Source organism: Fundulus heteroclitus, chromosome 19 (assembly GCF_011125445.2).
Source record: "Fundulus heteroclitus isolate FHET01 chromosome 19, MU-UCD_Fhet_4.1, whole genome shotgun sequence".
NCBI classification, from domain to species: domain Eukaryota; kingdom Metazoa; phylum Chordata; class Actinopteri; order Cyprinodontiformes; family Fundulidae; genus Fundulus; species Fundulus heteroclitus.
Window position 1 is genome coordinate 32,870,683 of NC_046379.1, and position 11,023 is coordinate 32,881,705.

Genomic DNA, 11,023 nt, shown 5'->3' on the forward strand with positions numbered 1-11,023 from the left:
GAAACATGCATTCTGACTCTATTGTTTAAATAATCACCTGTCTTGAAAGCTTCCAAAATACATCAGGAAGACTCAATTTTTCAAAATTTTCCCCTCCGAGGCTCGGGCACCGGCATAAGTGTACCCTTTTACCTGAAAGTGTGTGGCCTGCTACTGTAAAAAAAAGTTTGACTGCCCAGAGACACAACAAGACAGACAACAAAGCACAGAAGCACACATTGATCCAGTAATCTGTTCTACATTAGATGGTAGTAGCGGGTGATCTGTCTTCCCTGGATGATGCCACAGCTAACAGAATGCCAGACCAGGTGTACCTGGTCCAGACTACTGATGTTAGGAGATGAAAGGTACTCACCATGCTTGGTGGATTCCACCTCAAATCCAGTATCCACAGGCTATACACTAAGCACTAAGGAGGCAGAGGGCTAGTGAGCACCAGAGCCACCATTGAAGATGGAACATCCAACTGAGGGAACCTTTGTGGGAGGAAAAAACCCTGCATGGGATGTACCACTCACAGATAGCTAAAGTGGCTGATATGACCAAATCCTAGCAATGGCTAGAGAGGGCTGGACTGAGGGACAGCATTGAAGCACTGATCATGGCAGCACAGGAGCAGGCCTTGAGCACCAGGGCAACAGAGGCCCATATCTACCATACCAGGCAAGATGCCAGGTGCAGGCTATGCAAAGAGGCCACAGAAACCATCCAGCATCTCAAAGCAGGGTGTAAGATATTCACAGGGAAGGAATACATGAATGCCATAACCAAGTGGTATAGTGTACAGAAACATCTGTTCAGAATACGAACTGGAGACCCTCCTGGTCAAAATGGGAGTCACCTCCCAAGGTGGTGGAGAATGAGAGAGCTAAGATTTTGTGGGACTCCCAGATACAAACAGACAATGGTAATGGCCAGCCAACCGGATATTGTGATCACTAATAAGCAGCAGAGGACCGCCGTTGTGATCAATGTGGCCATCCCCAGTTATGGAAACATTAGGATAAAAGAGCACGAGAAACTGGAGAAATACCAAGGGTCAGGAAAAACTAGAAAGAGCATGGAATGTGAAGACAATAGTAGTGCCCGTGGTCATTGGAGCACTCAGGGCAGTAATCCCCACTCTAGACAAGTGTCTCCAACAGATACCTGGAGAAACATCGGACATCTCAGTCCATAAGAGTGCACTCTTAGGAACATCTAAGATCCTAATAAGAATCCTCAAGCTTCTAGGCCTCTTGTAGAGGACCCAAGCGAAATGGGGAGCCACCCTCCCTGCTCAGGACCATGAAGGGTGAGTGAGAGAGCAGTTTATCGATCAATCGATTGATCAATATGTATATTTGTGTATATATGTAATTTGGTGACTGCATATTTGTATACAAGGTTTCATTGTATCAACCTTCCAGACTCAGGTATTCCGGCTCCAGTCTTCTCTGACGTGGATAAGTAGCATCTAGTTATCCACAAACTAGCAGAAGACTGTAAAAGTGATTCAAAGTTTCTTTGAAGACTTATTTTCTACAGCTGCATTTGAATGTTGACGCTCAATTGAAACTGTTGTAGTTAACTAAAACTTTGTTATACAAATGTGCTATACAAATAAATTTGCCTTGCCTTGGTCAGTGAGTTCTCTATTGTCCCTTTGTAGGAAGTGGTGAGGATGGGAGGAAGGTTTGCTCTTCTCACCCGGTGCATAAAGTGCATATGCTGTCTTCTCTTCACAAGAGCAGAGGTGTGGAGGGCAAAGTGTCTGATTTGCACCACCCAGGAATGTGATGCTGCTGACTCAGTCCACTTTGGTGAGGAGGGGTGTGTGACTCCACACCTTTTTTTTCCCGACGTCAACAATGATGAATTTTGTTTTGTTGACATTACGAATCATATTGTTTTTGTTACACCAGTCCACCAGGGGTCCGTTTTTTGTACGTCGCTGACTCAATTAGCTGGATTTGATTGTTGACGATTTGGCATGATCTTGGATTGTTCGGTTCTCCGAAACTCATCCTGGACTTGCTGTCATAGCAACATGTGCGACAGCTTAAGCCTGCTCGAGAGCAGGCTTATTTCATGTAAACAGGATTAGATCACGGCTTTATAAGCGGAGGAGATAGCGAAGTCTGTCGTAGCCATGTCCATTTTTACGACAGCAACCTGTTGCAGAAGGTGCAAGAATAATTTGCAGAGTTTTTCGAATTAATCGCGTATTGCGCAATAGACAGGATTCTTTAGCACAGCGCGACAGTGTAATTGTAGAGAGATTTTTCTTGGTGGCTGTTATAAACACATCATTTAAAAGTGGCTTTTAAAGAGGAAAAGGTTGTGTTAGAGACATAAATAAAAAAATATTTAAGTTATTTGTATGATGGTTTGCTTTTTATTTTTATCATATTCAGTAAGAAGATTTGTTCAGGCCACTTTATTGTGAAGTTTAGTTTTACTTTGAAAGGCTTGCTTCCTGTCGAGCCGTATATTGTATTAGAAAGAACTATGGATGGATTATCCAGACACAGAGCAATACAGTTTTACCGTGTAAACTGTGTATGACTTGGAAAAGGAAGAACTTAATTTTTTATAGATAAAGATGTTTTTTGTTAAAATTCCCAGTTTGCGCGCGTCCTTTACTTCCAGTGTCGAATGAATGACACCGAAATTTGGATCTCTTGACATAACAAGTGGCTTTTGAAAATAAAGCATAATAATTAAAGGCTACCATTTTGTAGAATATTCTTGTATTTCACTTTTACTTGTCCCCATGTTCTAGTGGGTCCCGTGGAGGCTCTGATATAAAAGAACAAAGTAAATGTGAAATTATTAAAATGCAAAAATTCATACTGTAGAAAGTGATAGAAACATCTACCATGGACAGTATTTACGCATTAATGTGTCTGCTACTTGTTGCCAGCCCTCTCTCCTGGCTTTAGCAGACTTTGAGCTGTTACCTGTCATTTTAATTAATGACTCAAATTCCGCATAACCTTCCATTGAAAGCTTGTGTTCTGCTTGGGAGAAAAACTGTGGCCGTTCTTTGTTCATGCTGAACAGCCAATAGCAGCGTTGCTGATCATTGTTTCTACTATCGACACATTTTCCCTTTTAAACAAACGCATGAACGTGCAGTTATCTCAGATAACTCAATCCAGCGATACTAATCATAAACAACAGGTGTGTTCGAAGAACCCAATTAGCCGGATCATGATTAACCGTATGAAGTCATCTTGGATGTGTCATTTGATCTCAGATGTTTAAAGCAACATACGAAAAACGGACCCCAGGCGTTTCACCTCTTTTCTCTCGGCCAGTTTGTCGTTGTCTCTGATGAGACCTAACACAATCGTGTCGTCCGTATACCTGATGTGGCACGGTGGTCCTTGATCATCAGGGTAAAGACCAGGGGGTTTAGTACACCGCCGTAGGGGGAGCTAGTGCTGATGGAGATGACAGCAGAGGTGTTTTTGCCAACCCAGACAGATCTGTATTTGAGGCAATCCAGCAGCCATTTACACAGGGGTGTGTTGATTCCAAGGAGGCCCAATTTGCTCAACATGTAATGGGGGATGATTGTGCTGAATGCTGAGCTGATGTCCAGAAACAGCATAAGCACGTGGGAGTTGTTCTTCTTCAGGTGTTCCAGGCGCAGATGGAGTGCAAAGGAGATTGCGTCCTCTGTGAAGCAGTTGGAGTGGTACGCATACTGGAGTGGATCAGGGGTGGGGGGATTGGTGACGATGTGTTCCTTCACCAGCCTCTCAAAGCCTTTTATTGTGATCGGAGTGCCACGGGGCAGTAATCCTTCACTAATGGTTTTTTTTAGCAGTCATGAAACAGGGTGGGACAACAGCAGGAATACAAAGTACAGATATTTGTGTTCAAATGTTGGCAGTAAAAGTAAAAATAATTGTCATAAAAATAAACTAACATAAAGTACAGATACTTGAAAACAACTACTAAAGTATGGCAATGAAGTATCTGTACAGCGTTATTCCCACCTCCCACTTCAATAATGTTCTAAGTAATTTTCAATCATATGTTTTAAATGTTAAACATTACTCAGTGATGACCTAAAAACTGAGACATAAAATAGTATTATTGTGAGCCTCCAATGCTGTTAAGTGTCTGTGATCTGTATATGTCATACGTGCATAAAAAAAGGAAAATAATAACATGAAGTCTAAAAAAGAAGTCAGTTCTTAAAATGCATTGGTCCAGCCAGTGTTTGAAATCCTGTTGAAACACAGCAACACATCTGTTTACCAGATTATGTTCAGAACGGACCTGCAGAAATGATTTCACACATCTCATCCGGCAAGATCTACAGACCCTGCATTCATGGGACTGACAGTCACAGCTGGAAAAGACAACAAGAAAGAAGAGGTGACAAAAAAAGACGGAATATTAAATAAGATAGAACGTGCGATTGAAAGGAGAGGGAGAAGCCAAAATGTGGAAAGCATTCCCATGAGCAGAGTGAAAAAGGGAAACTCACAAGGGGTCAAGGAACTGAATTTTGAAGAATTGAATTTGTGGTGTAGGACATGTTGATAATTCTCTCTGTCCCTCTGCTCTAAAGGTTAACTCATTTCAGTGACTCTTATAGTCTAGAATATCCAAGCTAACACCCAGTGCATCTGCTGACAAGTCTTATGTTGAGATGCGTTATTCCTTTATGTCACAGAGTGTAAATGCTACATATATATGATTAAAACTGCTAAAATCCCAGAAATACAGACTATATTTTATGCAATATTGTGTTGTGATACAGAATACAGGCTAAACTACCACTGAAATTGTCAGGATCCCAGTGATGCATCATCAGGTGTTTAATTACGTATTGTAGCTCCCTGGGAATCCTGCAGCCTGTTTATATTTTGCCTGTATTATTGTTTATCCTCAAATCCAGGGAACTCTTCGGGTCCTGTTCCTGTATCCTCAGGTCCGGGGACTCCTCGGGTCCTGTTTCTTGTCTCTGAGGGTCCAGTGGATGTTTGTTCTGCCAGGTCTCCAGAGCGCCGCTGTGTGTTACAGCAGACTGGCCACCGCCAACTCAAGATCCACAGTAGGTTACAGGAATTCAGTCTCCAAATACCTACATCCTGTCTCCAGAGCTCACCCCGGATTCCAGCCGGCAGCATCAAGGTCCAATTTGATTTCAGGATCAAAGTTGCAGTCTGCAACATTGTGGGTCCAGTCTGCAGCTTCAAGGTAGTGGATCTAACCTGCAGCTTCGAAGTTATGGTTCCAGCCTTCAGCTTCGAGGTTGTTGGTCCAGCGTGTAGCTTTTAGGTCGTGGGTCCAGCCTGCAGCTTCGAGGTTGTGGTTTCCAGCCTGCAGCTTCAAGGTTGTGGTTCCAGCTTGCAGCTTCAAGGTTGTGTAGGACTGTTTGTCTCAGAATGACTCCACAGCAGTCCTCCTATGCTCCTTGCCTCAACATAGCTCAGCCATAACCAACTTTCAGGTCCTCTGTTATGCAACCCTGTTTGATCATCGTTCAAGTCGTGCCCCTGGTAACTATTGTCTCCTGCCTGTCTGTAGGTCTCACCATTTGTTTCATGTTATTGGGTTTGAAATTTACTGGTAGTTTGTGTTTGGAGAAAATTCTCCTGGGTTTCTCAGAAACTCCTGATGTATTCATTTCAATTCAATTCAATTCAATTCAATTTTAATTATATAGCGCCAAATCATGAAACATGTCATCTCAAGGCACTTTACAAAATCAAGTTCAATCATATTATACAGATTGGGTCAGATTATACAGATTGGTCAAAAATGTCCTATATAAGGAAACCAGTTGATTGCATCAAAGTCCCGACAAGCAGCATTCACTCCTGGGGAACCATAGAGCCACAGGGAGAGTCGTCTGCATTGTACATGGCTTTGCTGCAATCCCTCATACTGAGCAAGCATGAAGCTACAGTGGGAAGAAAAACTCCCCATTAACGGGAAGGAAAACCTCCGGCAGAACCGGGGTTACAGAAGACAGAGCAGAGACACAACAAGAGAGACAAAAAAGCACCGAAGCACACATTGATCCAGTAATCTGTTCTACATTAGATGGTAGTAGCGGGTGAGCCGTCTTCTCTGGATGATGTCACAGCTAACAGAACGCCAGACCAGGTGTACCTACTATGAAGAAAAAGAGAGAGAGCAAAAAGTTAAAAGCTGAAATGATATCAGTAATTTCAATGTAATACAATGCAAAACTGGAGAACAGTAGACTGAAGAACAGTAGAAATCAGTAGAGTGCGAAAAATTGGCCCCTGATGTCCTCCAGCAGCCTAGGCCTATCACAGCACAACTATAGAGATAGCTCAGGGTAACATGAGCCACTCTAACTATAAGCTTTGTCAAAAAGGAAAGTTTTAAGATTAGTCTTAAAAATAGATAGGGTGTCTGCTTCACGGACCAAAACTGGGAGTTGGTTCCACAGGAGAGGAGGCTGATAGCTAAAGGATCTGCCTCCCATTCTACTTTTAGAGACTCTAGGAACCACCAGCAGACCTGCAGTCTGAGAGCGAAGTGCTCTGTTAGGAACATACGGGGTAATCAGAGCTCTGATATATGATGGAGCTTGATTATTAAGGGCTTTATACGTTAGAAGGAGAATTTTAAATTCTATTCTTGATTTAACAGGAAGCCAAAGAAGGGAAGCTAAATTTGGAGAAATATGATCCCTCTTGTTAATTTTCATCAGAACTTATGCCGCAGCATTTTTGGATCAGCTGAAGACTTTGAACAGCATTTTGTGGACTTCCTGATAGTAAAGAATTACAATAGTCCAGCCTTGAAGTAACAAATGCATGGAATAGTTTTTCAGCATCACCCCTGGACAGAATGTTTCAAATTTTGGCGATATTCCGGAGGTGAAAAAAGGAAACTCTGGAAACCTGTTTAATATGGGATTTAAATGACATGTCTTGGTCAAAAATAACACCAAGATTTACTTTATTACCAGAGGCCAAGTTAATGCCACCCAGATTAAGTGATTGGTTAAGAAGTTTAAGTAACTCTAAGTTACACATAGAGTTTGCCTCTTCCAATGGCTTTTAGTCTGCTTTTGATTTGTGAATCTGATTTATCTCCTGATCAAAATATATATTTTTCTTAAATTTTAGGTGTCAGGGTGCTGTCTGTTTGCTCTGGTTCTGGGTATTTTCCCACAGTTGGTGTTGGTGTCTGTGGGGGCGTGCCCCACACCTGCGGCTCGTCAGGAGCAGATTCTGCTGGCTTCTTAAGCAGTGCAGAGACAGACGGAAGATGCCAGAGCCTTAAACCAGTTGTGGTACGACGTGGCCTCTGATCAGTCCTGGATTTTTGTATCGTGAGTTTTTGCTCATCTACCTTGGACTAATTTTGGCTCTTCTATTTTTGTCACAGTTTTGTGTGCTTGGATGCACTTACCTGGCCTGGAGTTTTGATGAGAAGTTGTTCAGTGGAAGTCCTGTGCTCAGATGTTGCTCTGGCGTTCCCCTTCAAACTTCCTAGGACATACCTAGTTGGGGTGAGGTCCCCCCTCCCGGATTCCACTGGCACCCTCAGCTTTCTGTACTCTGTTCGTCTGTCCCTCCTACCTGTGGAGGTTGCTTTGGGTCTCTCGCCAGTTTCCACTAGCCGCCCTCCAGTCACCACCCACATATCAGAGTAGACACTAGTTCCCTCAGTGCTTACTCTATCCTGCTTGTGTTTCTCCGACTAAGGGTAAGCTGCGCACAATCTGGCATCTTTCTGGTTTCGATCCATGACTCATTATCTCTCTTCCCTTGGAGTTAATCTCGCCCAGACGTTCAGGCCTCGATCCAGGCGTCTAGCAGTTCCGATATGTTTTTGCACCGTGCTCCTTTAATAAACATCTTAAACTGTGTATTGATCTCCCGGACGTTTTCTGCATGTGGGCAAAACATTTGAAAAACATGACATTAGAATTATGGGTTAAAATGTTTTTATTTAGGAACAAGACTTTTTTTCACTGTTTCAGGTTTTCGACAGTTTCTTTCGGCAGATGACCTCACCCACGAAGCAACAGGGTTGATTGCGCTTTTATTTTGAAAAATATGCAAAATGAAGCAATGACGTGGTAGATGTAATGCGAGGCCTCGTTTGTTGTTGATCACGTTATTTACCTCAGTATGACACAAGCTCTGAAGCGGGGCTTCGTCTGACAAGCCCCTTTTTTACTCGGTACACGCCTCGAAGCCTGGCTTCAGATGTCCCATCACTACCATGTACTCCAACCGCTAAAGGCCAGCCATGATGTGACAATTATATTAAACGAAAGTTATAAAAATCAATTGATGTTTTTATAAGGTGAAAGGGTTGTTAAATAAGAAATGTTTGCATATTATATTCTGCATTTGTATTACCATACCTATCATACTGTGCTGAAATATGAGGAAATACATATAAAACTAATATTGACCCAATAGTTAAACTTCAGAAAAGAGCCATAAGAATAATAAATAATACTGCATATCGAAAACCAACTAATGAATTATTTGTGAAATCCTTTACTTTCAAATACTTGGCTATTGTAAATTCATAAATTCTGGGAGTGCTTTTTCGAGTAGTACATAACGATATTCCCATTTGTATTTAAATTCTACTTAAATTAAAAAAGACAATATAATTTAAGAGGATTACTTATTTTGAAATATGTAAAATAAGGACTAATATAAAACAGATGTGTTTCAGTTTCTGTGTTAAGTTACGGAAAGGCCTTAATGATGATTTGAAATTATGTACTTTGCTGTCACTATTTAAGAAAATGCTAAAATGCAAAAAATCTCAGTATATATCAATCAGAGATCTTTTGTTGGATCATATTAGTCTTGAGAGAGCATTTGTATCCGCATCAGCTCGATCTCCCAGGTTGCCTCACACTCTGGATCCCGCTCCAGAGCGCTCCTTCGGACCTGTGACGTTTCTAGTCAAGCTTCCCCTCCAGCACCAGCTTGGATCCCGCACCAAGGCTCTCTTCCAGTCCTGTGACATCCCAAGCCAAGTCTCCTCGTTACCTCTGCTCGGATCCCACTCCGAAGCTCCCATGAAGTCTTTGGTCAAATTACTCCACTGGATCTCTCCCTGGCTTCCCCAGCTGACAGCCGGCCGACGCTTCCACCTGTCACGCCGTTTGGACTCCACTCACCCTCCATCAGCCTGCCCTTCGGCCACCGTCACCTCCAAGGCCCTGATGCTCAGTTCAACATTTAAACTGACACATGCTCTTTTATTTTTATTTTTTTATTTAAATTTTTTTTTAATTTAATTTAATTTTTTTATTTTTTTTCAGTATCTCTTAAAACAGATTTTTTTAAAGAACGGTTTTTATACGTGTTTATTTATTTATTATGATCATTGTTATTATTTTTTTCTCTTCTTTCAAATTTTTATTATGAATATAATGTAACATGCTCCTTTATGTATCTATTTATTGTCTTATAATGGAATTTTTATAGTAGTGTTATGTGTGAATGCAGTGTGACACATAGTTTGGACTATGTAGCAGCCAGAGTCTGTAACCCAAATCAAATTTCCTTTGAGACAATAAAGTTAATCTATCTATTTATCTATCAAAATACTCCAGGTGCTTGTCTTTTAAAACCAGATGCTTGGTCTCCTAGTGCCGAAGCAGTTTTGAAGGTTTCATCGCCTCATTAGAGAGCCGGTCGCTGCATATTACACAGAGTGGCCTTGGTCTGTGGGAATCACCTGTCGCAATAAATCCGTATTTCAAGGAGAACTCCTGGTATTGTCTGTTTAAACTTCCGGCAGCGCCCCCCGGCGGCAGCGGCTGGGTAGAGCTCCGACCAACTGTCGGCATTTTTTCACAAAAAATGCCGCCAAACCCGCTAGAAATCTCTCATCTACCCAGCCGATCAGTACTTGATCGCGATCGCCTTTTGGAGTTACGATCATGTAGTGTTTTTGGACTTCTAAATACTGCTACGCTCGACTGTTTGCGTGGCTAGGGCGTTCTACGGAGACCAGCCCCGGAGGCCTGTGAAGCGGCGGCTGGAGAGCAACGCAGGCGGAGGCGGTGTAGCCGACCGAAGAAGCGCGGCTGCTGTGGAGGGTTAGCAGCGAAGCTAAAGGCTAACCCATTCAGATCGCCGCTCCCGTCCATCTGGCTTTCCAACGTCTGCTCACTGGACAACAAAAGAGACCATCTACAACTTGAGCTGCAAAGAGGGAGTTCAGGGACTGCTGCGCTCTCATCCTGACCGAGACATGGCTCAACTCATCAATCCCGGACCACGCCGTTAGCCTGGAGGGGCTAGGTACTTTCTGCGCCGACAGACAAAAAGAACTCTGCGGTAAGACCAGAGGAGGCGGACTCTGCGTTTACATCAATAACACCTGGTGTAAAAATGCTAGATTAATCACAAGTATTTGCTCTACGGACATGGAGCTGATGATTATTAGCTGCAGACCTTTTTATCTGCCTGGAGAGTTCACTGTTATCATCACAGCGATTTACGTGCCTCCCAGCGCAAACACAAAAGAGGCTATGAGTGTTCTCTATCAGACTATCTCTGAGATGCAATCTGCACACACAGAGGGGGTTTTCATTATTGCTGGGGATTTTAACCAGGCAAATATGGAAACTGTTCTCCCTCATTTCTACCAACATGTGGATTTTGCAACTCGGGGAGAGAACACTCTAGACTTAGTTTATACAAATATTAAAGGTGCATTCAAGGCAGCCCCCCGCCCCCACCTGGGCTCTTCAGACCATCTCTCCGTGATGCTAATTCCTGCATACAAGCCCATGTTGATCAGAGCTAAACCTACAGCGAGGCAGGTGAGGGTGTGGACTGAGGGAGCAATGGAGGCACTCCAGGACTGTTTTGAATGAGGAGCCAGGAGAATGTTCTGACTGGGACATGTTCAAAGCTGCAGCAACTTGTGAGGACAAGAACGACATCGATAAGTACGCCATCACTGTGTCAGCCTACATCTACAAATGCATTGAGGACATCAGCACCACCAAGACCATCATCACCCGAGCCAACCAACGACCATGGATTAC

At 42.9% G+C, this 11,023-nt stretch overlaps 1 long non-coding RNA gene across 1 annotated transcript; it reads left to right on the forward strand.

Annotated features, from left to right (window-relative positions):
- The first annotated feature begins 322 nt into the window (after positions 1-322).
- On the forward strand, positions 323-7,895 carry LOC118566974. The gene is made up of 5 exons (XR_004933407.1): positions 323-1,294; positions 1,652-1,802; positions 4,901-5,202; positions 7,113-7,279; positions 7,375-7,895. It is a non-coding gene; the product is annotated as an uncharacterized LOC118566974 (long non-coding RNA).
- The last annotated feature ends 3,128 nt before the right edge of the window (positions 7,896-11,023 follow it).